This window comes from Pseudophryne corroboree, chromosome 9 (assembly GCF_028390025.1).
Source record: "Pseudophryne corroboree isolate aPseCor3 chromosome 9, aPseCor3.hap2, whole genome shotgun sequence".
In the NCBI taxonomy this organism is placed as follows: domain Eukaryota; kingdom Metazoa; phylum Chordata; class Amphibia; order Anura; family Myobatrachidae; genus Pseudophryne; species Pseudophryne corroboree.
In genome coordinates this window covers 61244815-61270967 of record NC_086452.1, presented here as the reverse complement: position 1 = coordinate 61270967, position 26153 = coordinate 61244815, and the positions used below count along the sequence as shown (strand labels likewise).

The following is a 26153-nucleotide window of genomic DNA, read 5'->3' as shown; positions in this document are numbered from 1 at the left end:
ATAGAGAGCAGTGCACGCTGTGGGTATGATAATAGAGAGCAATGCACGCTGTGGGTGTAATAATAGAGAGCAATGCACGCTGTGAGTTTAATAATAGAGAGCAATGCACGCTGTGAGTATAATAATAGAGAGCAATGCACGCTGTGTTTATAATAATAGAGAGCAGTGCACGCTGTGGGTATGATAATAGAGAGCAATGCACGCTGTGGGTATAATTATAGAGAGCAGTGCACGCTGTGAGTATAGTAATAGAAAGCAGTGCATGCTGTGGGTATAATTATAGAGAGCAGTGCACGCTGTGAGTATAATAGTAGAGAGCAGTGCATGCTGTGGGTATAATTATAGAGAGCAGTGCACGCTATGGGTATAATAATAGAGAGCAATGCACGCTGTGAATATAATAATAGAGAGCAGTGCACGCTGTGTGTATAATAAATGAGAGCAGTGCATGCTGTGGGTATAATAATAGAGAGCAGTGCACGCTGTGAGTATAATAATAGAGAGCAGTGCACGCTGTGGGTATAATTATAGAGAGCAGTGCACGCTGTGAGTATAATAAGAGAGCAGTGCACGCTGTGGGTATAATTATAGAGAGCAGTGCACGCTGTGAGTATAATAATAGAGATCAGTGCACACTGTGAGTATAATAATAGAGAGCAGTGCACGCTGTGAGTATAATAATAGAGCAGTGCATGCTGTGGGTATAATAATAGAGAGCAGTGCACGCTGTGAGTATAATAATAGAGAGCAGTGCACGCTGTGAGTATAATAATAGAGAGCAGTGCACGCTGTGAGTATAATAATAGAGAGCAGTGCATGCTGTTGGTATAATAATAGAGAGCAGTGCACGCTGTGAGTATAATAATAGAGAGCAGTGCACACTGTGAGTATAATAATAGAGCAGTGCATGCTGTGAGTATAATAATAGAGAGCAGTGCACGCTGTTGGTATAATAATAGAGAGCAGTGCACGCTGTGAGTATAATAATAGAGAGCAGTGCACGCTCTGAGTATAATAATAGAGAGCAGTGCACGCTGTGGGTATAATAATAGAGAGCAATGCACGCTGTGAGTATAATAATAGAGAGCAGTGCACGCTGTGGGTATAATTATAGAGAGCAGTGCACGCTGTGGGTATAATAATAGAGAGCAGTGCACGCTGTTAGTATAATTATAGAGAGCACTGCACGCTGTGAGTATAATAATAGAGAGCAGTGCACGCTGTGGGTATAATAATAGAGAGCAGTGCAAGCTGTGGGTATAATTATAGAGAGCAGTGCATGCTGTGGGTATAATAATAGAGAGCAGTGCACGCTGTGGGTATAATAATAGAGAGCAATGCACGCTGTGGGTATAATATTAGAGAGCAGTGCACGCTGTGGGTATAATTCTAGAGAGCAGTGCACGCTGTGGGTATAATAATAGAGAGCAATGCACGATGTGAGTATAATAATAGAGAGCAATGCACGCTGTGAGTATAATAATAGAGAGCAGTGCACGCTGTGGGTATGATAATAGCTAGCAATGCAAGCTGTGGGTATAATAATAGAGAGCAATGCACGCTGTGAGTATAATAATAGAGAGCAATGCACGCTGTGGGTATAATAATAGAGAGCAGTGCACGCTGTGGGTATAATAATAGAGAGCAGTGCACGCCGTGGGTATAATAATAGAGAGCAGTGCAAGCTGTGGGTATAATTATAGAGAGCAGTGCATGCTGTGGGTATAATAATAGAGAGCAGTGCACGCTGTTGGTATAATTATAGAGAGCACTGCATGCTGTGAGTATAATAATAGAGAGCAGTGCACGCCGTGGGTATAATAATAGAGAGCAGTGCAAGCTGTGGGTATAATTATAGAGAGCAGTGCATGCTGTGGGTATAATAATAGAGAGCAGTGCACGCTATGGGTATAATAATAGAGAGCAATGCACGCTGTGGGTATAATTATAGAGAGCAGTGCACGCTGTGGGTATAATTATAGAGAGCAGTGCATGCTGTGAGTATAATAATAGAGAGCAGTGCACAATGTCAATATAATAGAGAACATTGCACGCTGTCGGTATAATTATAGAGAACAGTGCATGCTGTGGGTATAATAATAGAGAGCAGTGCACACTGTGGGTATAATAATAGAGAGCAATGCACGCTGTGGGTATAATTATAGAGAGCAGTGCACGCTGTGGGTATAATAATAGAGAGCAGTGCATGCTGTGGGTATAATTATAGAGAGCAGTGCACGCTGTGGGTATAATTATAGAGAGCAGTGCACGCTGTGGGTATAATCATAGAGAGCAGTGCATGCTGTGGGTATAATTATAGAGAGCACTGCACGCTGTGAGTATAATAATAGAGAGCAGTGCACGATGTGGGTATAATAATAGAGAGCAGTGCACGCTGTGGGTATAAATATAGAGAGCAGTGCATGCTGTGGGTATAATAATAGAGAGCAGTGCACGCTGTCGGTATAATAATAGAGAGCAATGCACGCTGTGGGTATAATTATAGAGAGCAGTGCACGCTGTGGGTATAATTATAGAGAGCAGTGCATGCTGTGAGTATAATAATAGAGAGCAGTGCACAATGTCGATATAATAATAGAGAACAATGCACGCTGTGGGTATAATAATAGAGAGCAGTGCATGCTGTGGGTATAATAATAGAGAGCAGTGCACACTGTGGGTATAATAATAGAGAGCAATGCACGCTGTGGGTATAATAATAGAGAGCAGTGCATGCTGTGGGTATAATATTAGAGAGCAGTACATTGTGGGTATAATTCTAGAGAGCAGTGCACGCTGTGGGTATAATAATTGAGAGCAATGCACGCTGTGAGTATAATAATAGAGAGCAATGCACGCTGTGAGTGTAATAATAGAGAGCAGTGCACGCTGTGGGTATGATAATAGAGAGCAATGCACGCTGTGGGTATAATTATAGAGAGCAGTGCACGCTGTGAGTATAATAATAGAGAGCAGTGCATGCTGTGGGTATAATTATAGAGAGCAGTGCACGCTGTGAGTATAATAGTAGAGAGCAGTGCATGCTGTGGGTATAATTATAGAGAGCAGTGCACGCTGTGGGTATAATAATAGAGAGCAGTGCACGCTGTGGGTATAATTATAGAGAGCAGTGCACGCTGTGGGTATAATCATAGAGAGCAGTGCATGCTGTGGGTATAATTATAGAGAGCACTGCACGCTGTGAGTATAATAATAGAGAGCAGTGCACGATGTGGGTATAATAATAGAGAGCAGTGCACGCTGTGGGTATAAATATAGAGAGCAGTGCATGCTGTGGGTATAATAATAGAGAGCAGTGCACGCTGTCGGTATAATAATAGAGAGCAATGCACGCTGTGGGTATAATTATAGAGAGCAGTGCACGCTGTGGGTATAATTATAGAGAGCAGTGCATGCTGTGAGTATAATAATAGAGAGCAGTGCACAATGTCGATATAATAATAGAGAACAATGCACGCTGTGGGTATAATAATAGAGAGCAGTGCATGCTGTGGGTATAATAATAGAGAGCAGTGCACACTGTGGGTATAATAATAGAGAGCAATGCACGCTGTGGGTATAATAATAGAGAGCAGTGCATGCTGTGGGTATAATATTAGAGAGCAGTACATTGTGGGTATAATTCTAGAGAGCAGTGCACGCTGTGGGTATAATAATTGAGAGCAATGCACGCTGTGAGTATAATAATAGAGAGCAATGCACGCTGTGAGTGTAATAATAGAGAGCAGTGCACGCTGTGGGTATGATAATAGAGAGCAATGCACGCTGTGGGTATAATTATAGAGAGCAGTGCACGCTGTGAGTATAATAATAGAGAGCAGTGCATGCTGTGGGTATAATTATAGAGAGCAGTGCACGCTGTGAGTATAATAGTAGAGAGCAGTGCATGCTGTGGGTATAATTATAGAGAGCAGTGCACGCTGTGGGTATAATAATAGAGAGCAATGCACGCTGTGAGTATAATAATAGAGAACAGTGCACGCTGTGGGTATAATAATAGAGAGCAGTGCATGCTGTGGGTATAATTATAGAGAGCAGTGCACGCTGTGAGGATAATAATAGAGAGCAGTGCACGATGTGGGTATAATAATAGAGAGCAGTGCACGCTGTGGGTATAATTATAGAGAGCAGTGCATGCTGTGGGTATAATAATAGAGAGCAGTGCACGCTGTCGGTATAATAATAGAGAGCAATGCACGCTGTGGGTATAATTATAGAGAGCAGTGCACGCTGTGGGTATAATTATAGAGAGCAGTGCATGCTGTGAGTATAATAATAGAGAGCAGTGCACAATGTCGATATAATAATAGAGAACAATGCACGCTGTGGGAATAATAATAGAGAGCAGTGCATGCTGTGGGTATAATAATAGAGAGCAGTGCACACTGTGGGTATAATAATAGAGAGCAATGCACGCTGTGGGTATAATTATAGAGAGCAGTGTATGCTGTGGGTATAATATTAGAGAGCAGTACGTTGTGGGTATAATTCTGGAGAGCAGTGCACGCTGTGGGTATAATAATTGAGAGCAATGCACGCTGTGAGTATAATAATAGAGAGCAATGCACGCTGTGAGTGTAATAATAGAGAGCAGTGCACGCTGTGGGTATGATAATAGAGAGCAATGCACGCTGTGGGTATAATTATAGAGAGCAGTGCACGCTGTGAGTATAATAATAGAGAGCAGTGCATGCTGTGGGTATAATTATAGAGAGCAGTGCACGCTGTGGGTATAATTATAGAGAGCAGTGCACGCTGTGAGTATAATAATAGAGAGCAGTGCACACTGTGGGTATAATAGAGAGCAGTGCACGCTGTGAGTATAATAATAGAGAGCAGTATATGCTGTGGGTATAATTATAGAGAGCAGTGCACGCTGTGAGTATAATAATAGAGAGCAGTGCACGTTGTGGGTATAATTCTAGAGAGCAGTGCACGCTGTGGGTATGATAATAGAGAGCAATGCACGCTGTGGGTATAATTATAGAGAGCAGTGCATGCTGTGGGTATAATTATAGAGAGCAGTGCACGCTGTGAGTATAATAATAGAGAGCAGTGCATGCTGTTGGTATAATTATAGAGAGCAGTGCATGCTGTGGGTATAATATTAGAGAGCAGTGCACGTTGTGGGTATAATTCTAGAGCAGTGCACGCTGTGGGTATAATAATAGATAGCAATGCACGCTGTGAGTATAATAATAGAGAGCAGTGCACGCTGTGGGTATGATAATAGAGAGCAATGCACGCTGTGGGTATAATAATAGAGAGCAATGCACGCTGTGAGTTTAATAATAGAGAGCAATGCACGCTGTGAGTATAATAATAGAGAGCAATGCACGCTGTGAGTATAATAATAGAGAGCAATGCACGCTGTGAGTATAATAATAGAGAGCAGTGCACGCTGTGGGTATGATAATAGAGAGCAATGCACGCTGTGGGTATAATTATAGAGAGCAGTGCACGCTGTGAGTATAATAATAGAAAGCAGTGCATGCTGTGGGTATAATTATAGAGAGCAGTGCACGCTGTGAGTATAATAGTAGAGAGCAGTGCATGCTGTGGGTATAATTATAGAGAGCAGTGCACGCTATGGGTATAATAATAGAGAGCAATGCACGCTGTGAATATAATAATAGAGAGCAGTGCACGCTGTGTGTATAATAGAGAGCAGTGCATGCTGTGGGTATAATAATAGAGAGCAGTGCACGCTGTGAGTATAATAATAGAGAGCAGTGCACGCTGTGGGTATAATTATAGAGAGCAGTGCACGCTGTGAGTATAATAGTAGAGAGCAGTGCATGCTGTGGATATAATTATAGAGAGCAGTGCATGCTGTGGGTATAATTATAGAGAGCAGTGCACGCTGTGAGTATAATAATAGAGAGCAGTGCACACTGTGGGTATAATAGAGAGCAGTGCACGCTGTGAGTATAATAATAGAGAGCAGTATATGCTGTGGGTATAATTATAGAGAGCAGTGCATGCTGTGAGTATAATAATAGAGAGCAGTGCACAATGTCGATATAATAATAGAGAACAATGCACGCTGTGGGTATAATAATAGAGAGCAGTGCATGCTGTGGGTATAATAATAGAGAGCAGTGCACACTGTGGGTATAATAATAGAGAGCAATGCACGCTGTGGGTATAATTATAGAGAGCAGTGCACGCTGTGGGTATAATTATAGAGAGCAGTGCACGCTGTGAGTATAATAATAGAGATCAGTGCACACTGTGAGTATAATAATAGAGAGCAGTGCACGCTGTGAGTATAATAAAAAAGCAGTGCATGCTGTGGGTATAATAATAGAGAGCAGTGCACGCTGTGAGTATAATAATAGAGAGCAGTGCACGCTGTGAGTATAATAATAGAGAGCAGTGCATGCTGTTGGTATAATAATAGAGAGCAGTGCACGCTGTGAGTATAATAATAGAGAGCAGTGCACGCTGTGAGTATAATAATAGAGAGCAGTGCACACTGTGAGTATAATAATAGAGAGCAGTGCACGCTGTGGGTATAATTATAGAGAGCAGTGCACGCTGTGGGTATAATAATAGAGAGCAGTGCACGCTGTTAGTATAATTATAGAGAGCACTGCACGCTGTGAGTATAATAATAGAGAGCAGTGCACGCTGTGGGTATAATAATAGAGAGCAGTGCAAGCTGTGGGTATAATTATAGAGAGCAGTGCATGCTGTGGGTATAATAATAGAGAGCAGTGCACGCTGTGGGTATAATAATAGAGAGCAATGCACGCTGTGGGTATAATATTAGAGAGCAGTGCACGCTGTGGGTATAATTCTAGAGAGCAGTGCACGCTGTGGGTATAATAATAGAGAGCAATGCACGATGTGAGTATAATAATAGAGAGCAATGCACGCTGTGAGTATAATAATAGAGAGCAGTGCACGCTGTGGGTATGATAATAGCTAGCAATGCAAGCTGTGGGTATAATAATAGAGAGCAATGCACGCTGTGAGTATAATAATAGAGAGCAATGCACGCTGTGGGTATAATAATAGAGAGCAGTGCACGCTGTGGGTATAATAATAGAGAGCAGTGCACGCCGTGGGTATAATAATAGAGAGCAGTGCAAGCTGTGGGTATAATTATAGAGAGCAGTGCATGCTGTGGGTATAATAATAGAGAGCAGTGCACGCTGTTGGTATAATTATAGAGAGCACTGCATGCTGTGAGTATAATAATAGAGAGCAGTGCACGCCGTGGGTATAATAATAGAGAGCAGTGCAAGCTGTGGGTATAATTATAGAGAGCAGTGCATGCTGTGGGTATAATAATAGAGAGCAGTGCACAATGTCAATATAATAATAGAGAACATTGCACGCTGTCGGTATAATTATAGAGAACAGTGCATGCTGTGGGTATAATAATAGAGAGCAGTGCACACTGTGGGTATAATAATAGAGAGCAATGCACGCTGTGGGTATAATTATAGAGAGCAGTGCACGCTGTGGGTATAATAATAGAGAGCAGTGCACGCTGTGGGTATAATTATAGAGAGCAGTGCACGCTGTGGGTATAATCATAGAGAGCAGTGCATGCTGTGGGTATAATTATAGAGAGCACTGCACGCTGTGAGTATAATAATAGAGAGCAGTGCACGATGTGGGTATAATAATAGAGAGCAGTGCACGCTGTGGGTATAAATATAGAGAGCAGTGCATGCTGTGGGTATAATAATAGAGAGCAGTGCACGCTGTCGGTATAATAATAGAGAGCAATGCACGCTGTGGGTATAATTATAGAGAGCAGTGCACGCTGTGGGTATAATTATAGAGAGCAGTGCATGCTGTGAGTATAATAATAGAGAGCAGTGCACAATGTCGATATAATAATAGAGAACAATGCACGCTGTGGGTATAATAATAGAGAGCAGTGCATGCTGTGGGTATAATAATAGAGAGCAGTGCACACTGTGGGTATAATAATAGAGAGCAATGCACGCTGTGGGTATAATAATAGAGAGCAGTGCATGCTGTGGGTATAATATTAGAGAGCAGTACATTGTGGGTATAATTCTAGAGAGCAGTGCACGCTGTGGGTATAATAATTGAGAGGAATGCACGCTGTGAGTATAATAATAGAGAGCAATGCACGCTGTGAGTGTAATAATAGAGAGCAGTGCACGCTGTGGGTATGATAATAGAGAGCAATGCACGCTGTGGGTATAATTATAGAGAGCAGTGCACGCTGTGAGTATAATAATAGAGAGCAGTGCATGCTGTGGGTATTATTATAGAGAGCAGTGCACGCTGTGAGTATAATAGTAGAGAGCAGTGCATGCTGTGGGTATAATTATAGAGAGCAGTGCACGCTGTGGGTATAATAATAGAGAGCAATGCACGCTGTGAGTATAATAATAGAGAACAGTGCACGCTGTGGGTATAATAATAGAGAGCAGTGCATGCTGTGGGTATAATTATAGAGAGCAGTGCACGCTGTGAGGATAATAATAGAGAGCAGTGCACGATGTGGGTATAATAATAGAGAGCAGTGCACGCTGTGGGTATAATTATAGAGAGCAGTGCATGCTGTGGGTATAATAATAGAGAGCAGTGCACGCTGTCGGTATAATAATAGAGAGCAATGCACGCTGTGGGTATAATTATAGAGAGCAGTGCACGCTGTGGGTATAATTATAGAGAGCAGTGCATGCTGTGAGTATAATAATAGAGAGCAGTGCACAATGTCGATATAATAATAGAGAACAATGCACGCTGTGGGTATAATAATAGAGAACAGTGCACGCTGTGGGTATAATAATAGAGAGCAGTGCATGCTGTGGGTATAATTATAGAGAGCAGTGCACGCTGTGAGTATAATAATAGAGAGCAGTGCACACTGTGGGTATAATAGAGAGCAGTGCACGCTGTGAGTATAATAATAGAGAGCAGTATATGCTGTGGGTATAATTATAGAGAGCAGTGCACGCTGTGAGTATAATAATAGAGAGCAGTGCACGCTGTGGGTATAATATTAGAGAGCAGTGCACGTTGTGGGTATAATTATAGAGAGCAGTGCATGCTGTGGGTATAATTATAGAGAGCAGTGCACGCTGTGAGTATAATAATAGAGAGCAGTGCATGCTGTTGGTATAATTATAGAGAGCAGTGCATGCTGTTAGTATAATATTAGAGAGCAGTGCACGTTGTGGGTATAATTCTAGAGCAGTGCACGCTGTGGGTATAATAATAGATAGCAATGCACGCTGTGAGTATAATAATAGAGAGCAGTGCACGCTGTGGGTATGATAATAGAGAGCAATGCACGCTGTAGGTATAATAATAGAGAGCAATGCACGCTGTGAGTTTAATAATAGAGAGCAATGCACGCTGTGAGTATAATAATAGAGAGCAATGCACGCTGTGAGTATAATAATAGAGAGCAATGCACGCTGTGAGTATAATAATAGAGAGCAGTGCACGCTGTGGGTATGATAATAGAGAGCAATGCACGCTGTGGGTATAATTATAGAGAGCAGTGCACGCTATGGGTATAATAATAGAGAGCAATGCACGCTGTGAATATAATAATAGAGAGCAGTGCACGCTGTGTGTATAATAATAGAAAGCAGTGCATGCTGTGGGTATAATAATAGAGAGCAGTGCACGCTGTGAGTATAATAATAGAGAGCAATGCACGCTGTGGGTATAATTATAGAGAGCAGTGCACGCTGTGAGTATAATAAGAGAGCAGTGCACGCTGTGGGTATAATTATAGAGAGCAGTGCACGCTGTGAGTATAATAATAGAGATCAGTGCACACTGTGAGTATAATAATAGAGAGCAGTGCACACTGTGAGTATAATAATAGAGAGCAGTGCACGCTGTGAGTATAATAATAGAGCAGTGCATGCTGTGGGTATAATAATAGAGAGCAGTGCATGCTGTGAGTATAATAATAGAGAGCAGTGCACGCTGTGAGTATAATAATAGAGAGCAGTGCACGCTGTGAGTATAATAATAGAGAGCAGTGCACGCTGTGAGTATAATAATAGAGAGCAGTGCATGCTGTTGGTATAATAATAGAGAGCAGTGCACGCTGTGAGTATAATAATAGAGAGCAGTGCACGCTGTGAGTATAATAATAGAGATCAGTGCACACTGTGAGTATAATAATAGAGAGCAGTGCACGCTGTGAGTATAATAATAGAGCAGTGCTTGCTGTGAGTATAATAATAGAGAGCACTGCACGCTGTTGGTATAATAATAGAGAGCAGTGCACGCTCTGAGTATAATAATAGAGAGCAGTGCACGCTGTGGGTATAATTTTAGAGAGCAGTGCACGCTGTGGGTATAATAATAGAGAGCAGTGTATGCTGTGGGTATAATTATAGAGAGCAGTGCACGTTTTGAGTATAATAATAGAGAGCAGTGCACACTACAGGTATATACAAATCAGTGTACGCTGTGGGTATATATAGGTCAGCGTACGCTGTGGATATATACAGATCAGTGCACGTTGTGGGTATATACAGATCAGTGTACGTTGTGGGTATATACAGATTAGGGGTGTGGATCATAAGATCGACAGTGTCTAGGTCGACAAAGTTTAGGTCGACCACTATAGGTCGAGAGTCACTAGGTCAATAGGGTTTGAAGGTCAACAGGGTTTCTAGGTCGACATGTTCTAGGTCGACAGGTCAAAAGGTCAACATGAGTTTTTCATGTTGTTTTGGTGTCGTTTTCTCCGTAGAGTGACCGGGAACCCCAATTAGTGCACCGTGTCCCCTCGCTTCGTTCGCCATGCTTCGGCCAAGGTGCCTCGCTCCGCTACCGCTGCGTTCGGCACAGGTTACTATTCCCAATCGTAGACCGCGTGGATCGTTAAGTATGAAAAAGTTCAAAAAAAGAAGAAAAATGTGAAAAAATCATGTCGACCTTTTGACCTGTCGACCTGTAACATGTCGACCTAGAAACCCTGTCAACCTTGAAAACATGTCGACCTTAACATTGTAGACCTAGACACTGTCGATCTGCAGACCGGATCCCACAGATTAGTGGGGCAGATGTATTAACCTGGAGAAGGCATAAGGAAGGGATAAACCAGTGATAAGTGCAAGGTGATAAATGCACCAGCCAATCAGATCCTAACTGTTCATTTACATATTGGAGCTAATTGGCTGGTGCCTTTATCACCTTGCACTTATCACTGCTTTATCACTTCCTTATGCCTTCTCCAGGATAATACAGCTGCCCCAGTGTACGCTGTGGATATATACAGATAGTGTAGGCTGTGGATATATACAGATCAGTGTACGCTGTGGATATATACAGATCAGTGCATGCTGTGGATATATACAGATCAGTGCACGCTACAGGTATATACAAATCAGTGTATTTTGTGGGTATATACAGATCAGTGCACACTGTGGGTATAATTATACAGAGCAGTGCACATTGTGGGTATAATTTATACAGAGCAGTGCACACTGTGGGTATAATTATACAGAGCAGTGCACACTGTGGGTATAATTATACAGATCAGTGCACGCTGTGAGTATAATTATAGAGAGCAGTGCACGCTGTGAGTATAATTATAGAGAGCAGTGCACGCTGTGGGTATAATTATAGAGAGCAGTGCACGCTGTGAGTATAATTATAGAGAGCAGTGCACGCTGTGGGTATAATTATAGAGAGCAGTGCACGCTGTGGGTATAATTATAGAGAGCAGTGCACGCTGTGGGTATAATTATAGAGAGCAGTGCACGCTGTGAGTATAATTATAGAGAGCAGTGCACGCTGTGGGTATAATTATAGAGAGCAGTGCACGCTGTGGGTATAATTATAGAGAGCAGTGCATGCTGTGGGTATAATTATACAGAGCAGTGCACGCTGTGGGTATAATAATAGAGAGCAGTGCACACTGTGGGTATAATTATACAGATCAGTGCACACTGTGGGTATAATTATACAGAGCAGTGCACGCTGTGAGTATAATAATAGAGAGCAGTGCACGCTGTGGGTATAATTATAGAGAGCAGTGCACGCTGTGGGTATAATTATAGAGAGCAGTGCACGCTATGGTTATATACAGGTCAGTGTATGCTGTGGGTATATACAGGTCAGTGCACGCTATGGTTATATACATGTCAGTGCACGCTATGGTTATATACAGGTCAGTTCACGCTATGGTTCTATACAGGTCAGTGTAAGCTGTGGGTATATACAGGTCAGTGCACACTGTGGGTATATACAGGTCAGTGCACGCTATGGTTATATACAGGTCAGTGTAAGCTGTGGGTATATACAGGTCAGTGCACACTGTGGGTATATACAGGTCAGTGCACGCTATGAGTATGTGCAGATTAGTGCACACTAAGGGGTACATTTTCTAAGATGGGAGTTCTATTTAAGATGGGCTGTTGCCCATAGCAACCAGTCAGATACCAGGTATTATCTTCTAGAAGGTGCTAGATAAATGAGAAGTAGAATCTGATTGGTTGCTATGGGCAACAGCCCATCTTAAATAGAACTCCCATCTTAGTAAATTTACCCCTATGGGCATATAAAGTCAGTGCACGCTATGGGTATATACAAATCGGTGCATGCTATGAGTATATACAAATCGGTGCATGCTATAGGTATATACAGATCAGTGTATACTATGGCTATACAGATCAGTGTACACAGACAGCATCCTCTCTAGCTGCTTCCCAGCCAGCAGGCACATCTATCTAGGCATCTCTCTCTGCTGTTGGACGTTTGCACCTCTGGGCCTGCCAGTGGAGAACCTCCATGACTCCCTTATAACTATGGGGGTCATTCCTAGTTGATCGCACGCTGCAATTTTTTGCAGCCCGTGCGATCAGATAGGGGCCACCTATGGGGGAGTGTATTTTAGCTTAGCAAGTGTGCGAACACATGTGCAGTTTCTGAGTAGCTCTGAACTTACTCAGCCGCTGCGATCACTTCAGCCTGTCCGGTCCCGGAATTTACGTCAGACGCCCGCCCTGCAAACGCCTGGACACGCCTGCATTTTTGTCGACACTCCCAGAAAACGGTCAGTTGCCACGCAGGAACGCCTTCCTGCTGTCAGTCACCTTGCGTTTGGCGCTGCGATCCCGATCTTCGTTAGTTTCATCGCTGCCCGGCGTCCCCCGTTGCAGGGCAGCAACGCGCCTGCGCATTGCGGTCGCGGCGCATACGCAGTTCGGAACCGATCGCACAGCTGCAAAGAACTACAGCGTGCGATCGGGTCGGAATGATCCCCTTTGTTAATAAGATGAAGATTTCTTGGCTTCCAGAGCAGATCGGGCCTCCAGCCCTCTAGAAATAGTTACGTACTGTAGTTGTAACTATGTCACGGGCAAGATGAGTCCAATGACATATTTCAGGGATAGTACACGGTTAAAAGAGCTTTTGTTTCTTTTTTATTTTTATTCTCTTTAATCTTGCATCAACCAAAGTTGTCCCAATTGCAGTCCCCAGGGACCAAAGGACTCAAAGTGCGTCACAAAAGAGCCATTTTCCCATTGCGGCCTCACCGGATATTCATAGGTCTGCCATGTTCCCGTTCTACAGATCTTCACTTGTTCCAGGATCTTCTATATTAATATTATGCAGGGGTGAAGGGAGAGGACACTTGGATGCTTCAGAGAGAGACAGTCTGTTTTTATCCTGAGAAATGTAGAGAAAAGAAGAGCAATCTTGGGGTATGAATTTGGACAGACTCTTTGGGGGTAATTGAGACGGGATCCGGTCTCTAGGTCGACAGTAACTAGGTCGACACTATCTAGGTTGACCACGATTGGTCGACAGGGTTTCTAGGTCAACAGGGTCTCTAGGACGACATGTTCTAGGTCAAAAGGTCGACATGAGTTTTTCACGATTTTTGTCTTTTTTTTAACCTTTTCATACTTAACGATCCACGTGGACAACGATTGGAGCTAAGCGAGCCATGCGAGGGGACACGATGCACTAATTGGGGTTCCCGGTCACTCTACGAAGAAAACGACACCAACAAAAACATAAAAAACTCATGTCGACCTTTTGACCTGTCGACCTAAAGACCCTGTCGTCCAAGAGACTATGTCGATCTAGTTACTGTCTACCAATAGTGGTCGACCTAGACACTGTCGAACTAGTTACTATCTACCTTCCATACCACACCCAATTCAGACCTGATCGTAGCAGCAAATGTGTTAGCAGTTGGGCAAAACCGTGTGCACTGCATGTGGGGCAGATGTAACATGTGCAGAGAGAGTTACATTTGGGTGGGTTATATTGTTTCTGTGCAAGGTAAATACTGGCTGCTTTATTTTTACACTGAAATTTAGATTTCAATTTGAACACACCCCACCCAAATCTAACTCTCTCTGCACATGTTACATCTGCCTCCCCTGCACTGCACATGGGGGGGTCATTCCGAGTTGTTCGCTCGCTAGCTGCTTTTAGCAGCATTGCACACACTAGGCCGCCGCCCTCTGGGAGTGTATCTTAGCTTAGCAGAAGTGCAAACGAAAGATTAGCAGAATTGCGAATAGAAAATTCTTAGCAGTTTCTGAGTAGCTCCAGACTTACTCCTACACTGCGATCAGCTCAGTTCGTTTCGTTCCTGGTTTGACGTCACAAACACGCCCTGCGTTCGGCCAGCCACTCCCCCGTTTCTCCAGACACTCCCGCGTTTTATCCTGGCACACCTGCGTTTTTCCGCACACTCCCAGAAAACGGTCAGTTTCCGCCCAGAAACACCCACTTCCTGTCAATCACACTCCGATCACTTCAACGATGAAAATTCTTCGTTCGGATGTGAGTAAATCTACTAAGTTTTGTGCTAAAATACTTAGCGCATGCGCACCTCGTACCATGCGCATGCGCATTTTCGCCTTAATCGCTCCGTTGCGAAAATCGGCAACGAGCGAACAACTCAGAATGACCCCCATGGTTTTGCCCAATTGCTAACACATTTTGCTGCTATGATCAGGTCTGAATTACCCCCTTTGTTCTGAAAGAGAGTACTGTCCAGGGGCAGGGTGCAATGTGAGGATACTACAGGCTGGAGTGTATGGCCTAGGGCAATGGAAAACAATATTTGCTGGGGCAGATGCGATTTCCCTGGAATTTCCCCGGCAGCTCCCCGGGAGTGCTTCCATCCGATTTGGTACTTGATGTGCCACTTTTTACATGTGATTTATCGCCAGCTGCTGCCACTGTTGCGGGTGGGAGCGTTCAGAGAAATGCCACTCAAGTGAAGACATGCGAGAAATTGCATGCAATATATCGCAGGTGCTAAAAAAACAGCCGCGATATTTACCTGATGGCTGCAATTCTGATTTTAGCCTATGTGCAGCACGTCCGACCTCTGACTCAGCCCCGAGACTGCGCATCGGATCGGATCAGATGTCAAACACATTTAGCCGGTTTTCATCTGAATTTTCGTCCTGATGCGTCTGAATTGGATGAAAAAAGGCCAAATCGCACTAATGCATGGCCAGCTTACAATCAGTGGCACAGCGATTGCCCCATAGAACTCCCTGACATCATTCAATTAATAACACCATCCATCCACAGCACCTGTCTCATCCATTAATGCCTGGTGCACACTAAGGGGGTTATTCAGAGTTGTTAGGCAACCAAACAAGTTAGCAAATGGGCAAAACCATGATCTACTGCAGGTGGGGCAGATGTAACATGTGCAGAGAGAGTTAGATTTGGGTGGGTTATATTGTTTATGTGCAGGGTAAATACTGGCTGCTTTATTTTTACACTGCACTTTAGATTTCAGCTTCAACACACTCCATACAAATCTCTCTGCACATGTTACATCTGCCCTACCTGTAGTGCAACATGGTTTTGCCCAACTGCTAACTTTTTGGGTTTGCTAACCCTCTAAAGACCTTATTCAGCTTCAGTAGTTGCTACCACTGCTGATGATCACATGCCGGGGGCTGCCCAGCACAGGGCAATGCCACCCAGCATGCCAAGCACCACCAGCAATGTAATCGCAATTCAATTCATCCTTCCGGGATGCAGTCGCACTATGAAAGTTTGCACGCGCGTGCTGCGGCCATTTGCGATTTTCTGACTTCTGCGTGTCAAGCTGAATAAGGTCCTAAAGTGTGACTTAGGAATCATTTTAGCTCTAGGTACAAGCAAAAGTATGTGCTAAGCTGCAAACCAGACCTGCTGGCTGCAGGGAGTGGAAGAACCAACCTGTAACCCACCTAACATTAAGATTGCAGCCGGGGAACTGAGCTACTGTTGTAGTTGCTCGGATCTACCAACTGTCCCTATATTTGCGGGACAGTCCCTATATAAGGAGTAGGTGCTAACATCCCGCATTTGGCATGTGTGTACCAACTCGCAGGACGCTGGGATGTATGTCCTCGCAGGTGCCTCATAGACAGGTAGGTAGCTCTTATGTGTGCTGCAATAGGGATTTAACATTCCTAAGCCTCACCCGGAAAGATCGGGAGACTCACAAAATTCAGGGAGCGCTCCACGGCTCCTGGGAACGTATGCCAGTCTTCCTTATTTTGCCCTCCTTCCCAGAGAAGTGGGTGCTGGGGAACTTAATGCCCCGACCCTGCCCCCCCCCCCCCCCCCCACATCTCCGCCCCAGCACACACATTGCACAACAGCACAAATTGCACCATTGCACGACAGGGAGCAGAACCAGGATGATCGAATGCACAAGATGTGCAATGTGGTCCGTGTCTGCTGTCCGTGTCCTGTTTCTGTGTTACAGCCCCTTTGCGGGAATTTCAGCTAGGACATCACACATGAAGAACACGTGTCCCATGTCTGGACACTTTCTGTAGAGGAAAATTGTTTTCATCTGTGTCTGTGGCGTTTAGGCTGCTCCCTAACGGAAGTCTTGTACAATCATGTTCAGAAATGGTTTTAGTTATGTCTAAGCAGCGTGTCTGAAAGATACTGCAGCGTTATGGTAACATGTATATAATGCCATGCTTCCCACTGGAATGCCGCTTTGTTTATAGCTTCAGTTCACAGCGGGGTTAGCAGATCGTCCGTGTGAATACAGACATGCATGAGACACGTGTCAGTTGGTGCATGTATGCTTTTGTTCTTCTAAAACTTCTATATGTATGAGAATTGGCTGCATCACAACCTTGCGGTATCTTACAATTCAGCGACAATAATAATAATGAGGGTTACAGTGAGGTATTTAGCAAACCTTCTATAGAGAACAAGTGGAGGTGTGGTCCATAGCAAACAATCAGATTGTAGATATGATTTCATAGAATGTACAGGATAAATTATAGCTAGAAGCTGAGTGGTCGCCATGAGTGGGTAGGGTACAGTATGCTCGCGGTCAGAATATAGACATAGGCATCCTGACAAAATCCAGACACTTTTTCTAAGGTAAACTAATCCTACCCCTTACTCTCCCTGCAACCTTAACCTGCCCACAGCCCAACCCTCCCCTCCCACAGCCTAACCCTCCCTTCCCACAGCCTATCCCTCCCATAGCCTAACCCTCCCCTCCCACAGCCTAACCCTACTCTCCCACAGCCTAACCCTCCCTTCCCACAGCCTATCCCTCCCCTCCCACAGCCTAACCCTCCCATCCCACAGCCTAACCCTCCCTTCCCACAGCCTAACCCTCCCTTCCCACAGCCTATCCCTCCCATAGCCTAACCCTCCCCTCCCACAGCTTAACCCTCCTCTCCCACAGCCTAACCCTCCCTTCCCACAGCCTATCCCTCCCCTCCCACAGCCTAACCCTCCCATCCCACAGCCTAACCCGCCCACAGCCTAACCCTCCCTTCCCACAGCCTAACCCTTCCTTCCCACAGCCTATCCCTCCCCTCCCACAGCCTAACCCTCCCTTCCCACAGCCTAACCCTCCCTTCCCACAGCCTATCCCTCCCCTCCCACAGCCTAACCCTCCCTTCCCACAGCCTATCCCTCCCCTCCCACAGCCTAACCTTCCCTTCCCACAGCCCAACCCTTCCCTCCCACAGCCTAACCCTCCCTTCCCACAGCCTATCCCTCCCCTCCCACAGTCTAACCCTCCCTTCCCACAGCCCATCCCTCCCTTCCCACAGCCCATCCCTCCCTTCCCACAGTCTAACCCTCCCTTCCCACAGCCTATCCCTCCCCTCCCACAGTCTAACCCTCCCTTCCCACAGCCCATCCCTCCCCTCCCACAACCCTCCCCTCCCACAGCCTATCCCTCCCCTCCCACAGCCTAACCCTCCCTTCCCACAGCCTATCCCTCCCCTCCCACAGCCTAACCATCCCTTCCCACAGCCTAACCCTCCATTCCCACAGCCCAACCCTTCCCTCCCACAGCCTAACCCTCCCTTCCCACAGCCTATCCCTCCCCTCCCACAGTCTAACCCTCCCTTCCCACAGCCCATCCCTCCCTTCCCACAGCCCATCCCTCCCTTCCCACAGTCTAACCCTCCCTTCCCACAGCCTATCCCTCCCCTCCCACAGTCTAACCCTCCCTTCCCACAGCCCATCCCTCCCCTCCCACAACCCTCCCCTCCCACAGCTTATCCCTCCCCTCCCACAGCCTAACCCTCCCTTCCCACAGCCTATCCCTCCCCTCCCACAGCCTAACCACCCCTTCCCACAGCCTAACCCTCCATTCCCACAGCCTAACCCTCCCCTCCCACAACCCTCCCCTCCCACAGCCTATCCCTCCCCTCCCACAACCTAACCCTCCCCTCCCACAACCCTCCCCTCCCACAGCCTATCCCTCCCCTCCCACAGCCTAACCCTCCCTTCCCACAGCCTATCCCTCCCCTCCCACAGCCTAACCATCCCTTCCCACAGCCTAACCCTCCATTCCCACAGCCTAACCCTCCCCTCCCACAACCCTCCCCTCCCACAGCCTATCCCTCCCCTCCCACAACCTAACCCTCCCCTCCCACAACCTAACCCTCCCACAGCCTCCCCTCCTGCTCGTGAAAGCTTACATTACATTACACTGTTCCTAGCTCTAACCTCCCCCTCACAGCCTAATCCTAACCCTCCCATCCCACTGCCTAACCCTAACCCTCCCTTCCCACAACTAACCCTATCCCTCCCCCTAGTTCCCAACTCGAAACCCACGTGCTAATCCGAACCCTCCCCAGTGTAATTATGTTCAGGATGCTGACTGTCGGGATTCCGGCATCGGTGACGATCTTCTGCCTGCCAGCATCCAGAACGTCAGGATGCCAACCTCATCCCTCATGAGCAACACCTCCACTCAGTCTGTAACTAGGAGTGCACAGGGCCTAGCCTAGGACATGGGTCTTCAACCTGCGGCCTTCCAGCTGCTGTGGAACTACACATCCCAGTATGCCCTGCCACAGTTTTGCTAATAAGGCATGCTAAAACTGAGGCAGGACATGCTGGGATGTGTAGTTCCACAGCTGCTGGAGGGCCACAGTTTGAAGACCCATGGCATAGGGAGTGCCACCGTCGCTGCTCTATGGCACTTGCATGTGGCTAGCCTGGAAAGACAGCCTGAAGAGCCACAGCAGACCCCTGCACACATGCTGTAGACTAGAGCCTCTTCTTCCAGGTCCAGGCAGCCCCGCCCCTTTGACATGACATCATAATGTCAGATGTTCATGGGTGGGGACCAGCACAGGGCGGATTATAGCCTTGCTATGCCTAGGAATGGCCATCAGTGGGTTATCCATCGATGGCCACCATCGATGGTACCATTAATGGATAACCTCAATGGTGTAAAACCATATGGCTGGGAACCGTCGATGGTATGAGTGGCCATCGATGATTCAAAATCATTGATGGTCTATGCCCGATGATAACTACTTTTTTTTTATTCAGTAGCAATGAACCATGAATGGTGGGAAACTATCTGGTTCTCCACCATCGATGGTAAAAGTATTCAACTTTGATCATGATTTCGAATCATCGATGGTCGATGGCCATCCCTAGCTATGGCCCTGCCTCCACTTTTCCTCGTCAGAAGGTTTGATAAATGTTATAGGATGTCTTTTCTACCTGAGCTATGAGCTTTGCCTGCTACGGTAAAATCTAACATCAGATCAGTTCCTAATGGTTGAGTGACTCAAAAGAAAGATAGTTATTCCTGAATGCATCATTTATAAATACCAGCTGATGCACAATATTGCAGTAGTGGATGACGTGACCTAAGCTACATGGATAATGACTTCCATTTTTCTAGTCTGTACATTTACTGTCAGTAGACTAAACAGCACAATCCTGAGAGCATGGTCCTGGGGTAGTGCCAGGGCTGAAAGGAAAGACAGGAAAACAGGATAAACTGGAAAGGAGACTGTGTCAGTTCCGGGAGACCCAGTTCCTGCTTTGTATAATAGGAGAGATGAGATCCAAATGTACCGTGGACTGATACAGAACAATACTGCTGATGATTGCACCGCTCAGCCCATGGCCACTCCGTGCACCCTAACAGCCAGCTGTCCGTCAAGTGTCATTTACCTGTCTGCAGGTGGATTTGTTGTTCCTAGATGTTGGCAGCCTTTGCCGCAGGCTAGGGCAGGCACCTGAGCCGCTGTCATGCATTCCAATTCAAACGTAGCTTCTCTACACAATGTGTCACTTTATAAACAAAAGCAGCCGCCATTACCCTTTATTACAACTGTCACCATGAATGAAGCCAAAATACAGACTTATCCAGTCATTTTATCTCTCTGCTCCATCTCTTAGGCCACCAGCATTACATTCAAATTAAAGGAAAGAGACTGATTCAGTAGATATGTGACCTTTGACCGGTCACTTGGTGCCCTTTTAATCCACACACCAGAGGTAGAATATGAGTCAGGCTGTCAGACAAACAAACTGTATTTAACCTTGTATACATTGTAAAACATGCAGGGCCGATTCATAAACATACACCAATGCTATATCGGGGTTCCCAATGGTGGCTTCGCAAATCCAAGTGACTGTGGACAAACACGCATCATAAGACACAGACCAGTTGACCTTATGACTACTCAGGATGGTCGACGTCATTAGGACACCGGCGCTAATGAAATTGCGTACAAGAATCGTTCTGATCCATCAGAAATCGGCAAATCGTTCAAAAAAATCATCTAATGTGTACCCAGCTGTACAGTCAATGAATCTGCACCCTCTCTGTGAGCATCATCGCAGAGGCATCTGGAAGCATGTACTGTGCGACTCACAGGGCCGCAGAGAGCGGGGCCGGGGTAATGTAGGGGCTGTGGCTTATGCACAGAGGTGTGGCCACGCCCCATAAAAATATATAAGAAACCTGTATGTGTGTCATCACAAGCTTCAATGCCTTAGCTGGGGGCGGATCCAGGGGACGGGCGATCAGTGCGACCCCCCCACCTCTCCCCCCACGCATACACAGACAGAGGAGACTCCTATCTGGACCCACTGCAGCCCAGTGCACAACAACTGGGCTGGGAAGAGAGACTGCTGCCATGCCACTGACAGGTAAGAGGGGGACCTAGGTCGCTCCAACTAGCCCAGGCCCGGCTAATTAGTATCTGCTCCTCCCCCTCCACTTGGCGCACCTGCAGCGTGATAATAAAAACATCGGCCACTGTGTAATATGGGAATAGTGTACAGTTCTGAATCAGGCTCATGGTATGTTTAGTGCTATCGATATGGCCTCATAAGAAAGATGGCGCACCATTACATGCTCCTGACGAAGGCAAGAGGGGTGAATTAAAGATGGGCACACAAGCGATTGGCATCGTAAGTTTGTAAAGCTTTTATGTTCAGCTACATGCGTCTAACATTTGGCGATGTGAATTATCTGACTTCTTATAAATCAGCGATTACAATAGTAATATTTGTGTTCCGTTACTCCTCAGATGGTACAGTAGGTCCTGGCCACTAACATGCGGAAGAATAAGGGGGATCTGAAGCAAGGTAAGTACGCATTTTTCGATGAATCATATATGAACTAACAAATATCTTGAAACATGTAAGATATGAGAAGTTCATATTGCATGACATAAGCCAGGTGCAAACGGGAAGCAGTCAGCTTCCCGACAGACGGGATCCAGCGCTCGAAATACCGCCACCCGCATCCCAATCATTATTTCAGCAGAACGCGCTCGCTTCTAGGTTTAGCCACTAGAAGGGGGGGGGGGGGGGGGTTGGTTAGGGTTCAGGGATGGGAAGGTTAGGGTTAGGTACCGGGGAGGGAGGGTTAGTGTTAGGCACTTAGCAGGGAAGGTTAGGGTTAGGTACCGGGGAGGGAGGGTTAGTGTTAGGCACTTAGCAGGGAAGGTTAGGGTTAGGTACCGGGGAGGGAGGGTTAGTGTTAGGCACTTAGCAGGGAAGGTTAGGGTTAGGTACCGGGGAGGGAGGGTTAGTGTTAGGCACTTAGCAGGAAAGGTTAGGGTTAGGTACCGGGGAGGGAGGGTTAGTGTTAGGCACTTAGCAGGGAAGGTTAGGGTTAGGTACCGGGGAGGGAGGGTTAGTTTTAGGCACTTAGCAGAGAAGGTTAGGGTTAGGTACCGGGGAGGGAGGGTTAGTGTTATGCACTTAGCAGGGTAGGTTAGGGTTAGGCATTAAGCGGGGAGGGTTAGGGTTAGGCAGCGAAGGAGGGAGGGTTAGTGTTAGGCACCAAGCAGAGAGAGTTAGGGTTAGGCACCACCGGGGTTAGGGTAGGGAATAGGTGAGGGTTAGGGGGCTTACTGAGGGCCCGTCAGGATTCTGATGGATGGGATGCCGCTGTTGGTATTCTGACCGCCGGCATCCCATCCATCGGGAAATCATACTGAACCCGAGCAAACCAGGCATACCTCCCAACCGCTCCGCAGCACACTGATGGCTGTGTGTCCAAGGATGCGAGACATACCTCCCACCCAACCCTATTGTGCAGAGCAAATGGTGAATAGATGCTATGTGAGATGGACTGGGGTCCGCCCTGCAGCTTCTGGAGACCCCTGCATAAGGACGATTGGGGGGGGGGGGGGGGGGGGGGGGGGGGGCGGCTCCCGGAAGCAGAATTCTCACAAGGCCATGCATCTTTACAGAGAGGCCATGTACACCCTTCTCGAGGGGATGTCCCTATTGGTCTTCAGAAAAGTTGGATATTTTGAAGCATTTAACCTCCTCTAGCTCTCTCCCTATCTACAGGTTCAGCCTAGCGAGCCACTCCATGCCTCAACGGTGATCGCTGTGAATTGAGAGGCTGAATGTTGGTTTGGCTGGATTTACACCCTCTTCAGCAACGAATCCACACGCCCGCCTTCTCTATCTCATCATGCATGGCAATTGTATAAAACCAATCCAAGCCTGCTTCTGCTGAATGCATAAAGTTCAGCTCAGGCAGCACCCAGCGTTCTCTTGGCAGCGGCTGGAATAATGCCTGCGTAGAGATATTCTCTCTAAGAGTTTGTGATGATGTCATCGGCCTCTTGTTTGCGTAATGAGGTCACATGTCCCTTGACTATCACATTACTGCCAACAAGTGTGTTTGCCACTTGTGGTTTAAGTAGTTACACACGTACCATGTAAATACCAGAATGCATTTTGCCATGTTTGTCAAGAGCGTTTATTTTTATGTGCGCATTGATGATATCATCACCTTTTATTATAGTGAACATTGCACAGTGCACGGAAAGAGTTCTATATTATCAATGCTTTTATAACACACAACTGATGCTAACGCAGGTATAAATTCCTATAAATTATATCTGTATAACGGAAGTATTCTGAGGTCATATATCTGTGGTTGGGATATATATCATAACTTGTCTAGTATCCTGGGACAAATGCATAACGCAGCTGAGGTTGGGCCTCAATTAGTTGATTTGTAGCAACACAAAACCCCCACCCCTCCTAGATTAAATCCATAGGGGCGTATTAATAAAAAGACAGCAAGTATGATACATATGTATTTGCCTAGATTAAGTCAGGACCTTATAGCAGCAGCATAACTAATCTTCCTTCTTTGGTTTCAATTAAGTCCTGTGGATTTAGAGCCATTTCATTACACTCTCTAAGCCCCGTGCAACACAAGCCAATGTTCCAAATTTACACTGTAGAGATCTAGCAAGAGCAAACATGGGGGTAATTCCAAGTTGATCGCAGCAGGAATTTTGTTAGCAGTTGGGCAAAACCATGTGCACTGCAGGGGAGGCAGATATAACATGTGCAGAAAGAGTTAGATTTGGGTGGGTTACTTTGTTTCTGTGCAGGGTAAATACTGGCTGCTTTATTTTTACACTGCAAATTAGATTGCAGATTGAACACACCACACCCAAATCTAACTCTCTCTGCACATGTTATATCTGCCTCCCCTGCAGTGCACATGGTTTTGCCCAACTGCTAACAAAATTCCTGCTGCGATCAACTTGGAATTACCCCCATGGTCTGAATGTGGGATGTCTGGCTCTTCATCTCTGCCTGTATCGACATTGGTAGGTGATCAGATCTAGAGGGTTGTCCAAACCAGGGCCGTCTTAACAGCATTACAGGCCCTGGGCAAAGCAATGCACTGGGCCCCTTAACCACCGATTTATGGAAACCAAATTAAACAAAATCATAACATGCCCCTTCTCTGATCCTGCTCCATGTCTCCACATGCTTCCATACAGGGAATGGCTGCCACCACTCTGGTGGATAGCTCCAGCCATCCACCCATCAGCATGATGACAGCTATCCACTGTCTGGCTGCAGGCTGGGAGGCAGGTAGAGAATACTGCTTCCACCACTTGCTCATGCTCCAAGGCCCCTAGAATTGTGGGGCCCCGGGCAGCTGCCCAGTGTGCCTATGCGTTAAGATGGCCCTGGTCCAAAATGGACAAGTAAGAAGCTATTTGCATGTATTTCCTGCCTGTAGATGGTAATGTTACGAGGAGGGCCCTCTTGCCTCTTTGTCTGTGTGGTATTACCCAGTCTTGTTTTAGTACTGTGTTGTTCCTAATTGTAAAGGGCAATAGAATATGTTGGCGCCATATAAAATAAATGCTAATAAATAAAGAATAAACGTCTAAATGTTCTAGATTCCAGCTGAATCCTTCATCCTTCATTGTGTGGAATAGTTTTTCTCTGACGTCCTAGTGGATGCTGGGAACTCCGTAAGGACCATGGGGAATAGCGGCTCCGCAGGAGACTGGGCACAAAAGTAAAAGCTTTATGACTAGCTGGTGTGCACTGGCTCCTCCCCCTATGACCCTCCTCCAAGCCTCAGTTAGATTTTTGTGCCCGGCCGAGAAGGGTGCATGCTAGGTAGCTCTCCTGAGCTGCTTAGAGTAAAAGTTTAAATAGGTTTTTTATTTTCAGTGAGACCTGCTGGCAACAGGCTCACTGCATCGTGGGACTAAGGGGAGAAGAAGCGAACTCACCTGCATGCAGAGTGGATTGGGCTTCTTGGCTACTGGACATTAGCTCCAGAGGGACGATCACAGGCTCAGCTTGGATGGGTCCCGGAGCCGCGCCGCCGGCCCCCTTACAGAGCCAGAAGAGCGAAGAGGTCCGGAAAAATCGGCGGCAGAAGACGTTCCTGTCTTCAATAAGGTAGCGCACAGCACTGCAGCTGTGCGCCCTTGCTCTCAGCACACTTCACACTCCGGTCACTGAGGGTGCAGGGCGCTGGGGGGGAGCGCCCTGAGACGCAATAAAACACGTTTTAAACCTTATATGGCTAAAGAAATGCATCACATATAGCTCCTGGGCTATATGGATGCATTTAACCCCTGCCAGTTTTCCTAAAAAAAGCGGGAGAAAAGGCAGCCGAAAAGGGGGCGGAGCCTATCTCCTCAGCACACAAGCGCCATTTTCCCTCACAGCTCCGCTGGAAGGACGGCTCCCTGACTCTCCCCTGCAGTCCTGCTACAGAATCAGGGTAAAACAAGAGAGGGGGGGCACTAATTGGCAGATAATACAAATACAGCAGCTATAGAAGGGAGAAACACTTATATAAGGTTATCCCTGTATATATATAGCGCTCTGGTGTGTGCTGGCAAACTCTCCCTCTGTCTCCCCAAAGGGCTCGTGGGGTCCTGTCCTCTATCAGAGCATTCCCTGTGTGTGTGCTGTGTGTCGGTACGATTGTGTCGACATGTATGAGGAGGAAAATGATGTGGAGGCGGAGCAATTGCCTGTAATAGTGATGTCACCCCCTAGGGAGTCGACACCTGACTGGATGGTCGTATGGAAGGAATTACGTGACAGTGTCAGCACTTTGCAAAAAACTGTTGACGACATGA

The 26153-nt window shown here is 46.2% G+C and overlaps 1 long non-coding RNA gene across 1 annotated transcript in view; it reads left to right on the top strand.

The window, feature by feature from the left end:
- Window positions 1-24050, top strand: part of LOC134957471 (uncharacterized) — a 31667-nt gene extending 7617 nt beyond the window's left edge. Inside the window, exons 2-3 of the long non-coding RNA XR_010186610.1 lie at window positions 21801-21858; window positions 23077-24050. This is a non-coding gene — a long non-coding RNA (uncharacterized LOC134957471). The remainder of the gene's footprint in view (window positions 1-21800; window positions 21859-23076) is intronic.
- Window positions 24051-26153: the final 2103 nt, after the last annotated feature.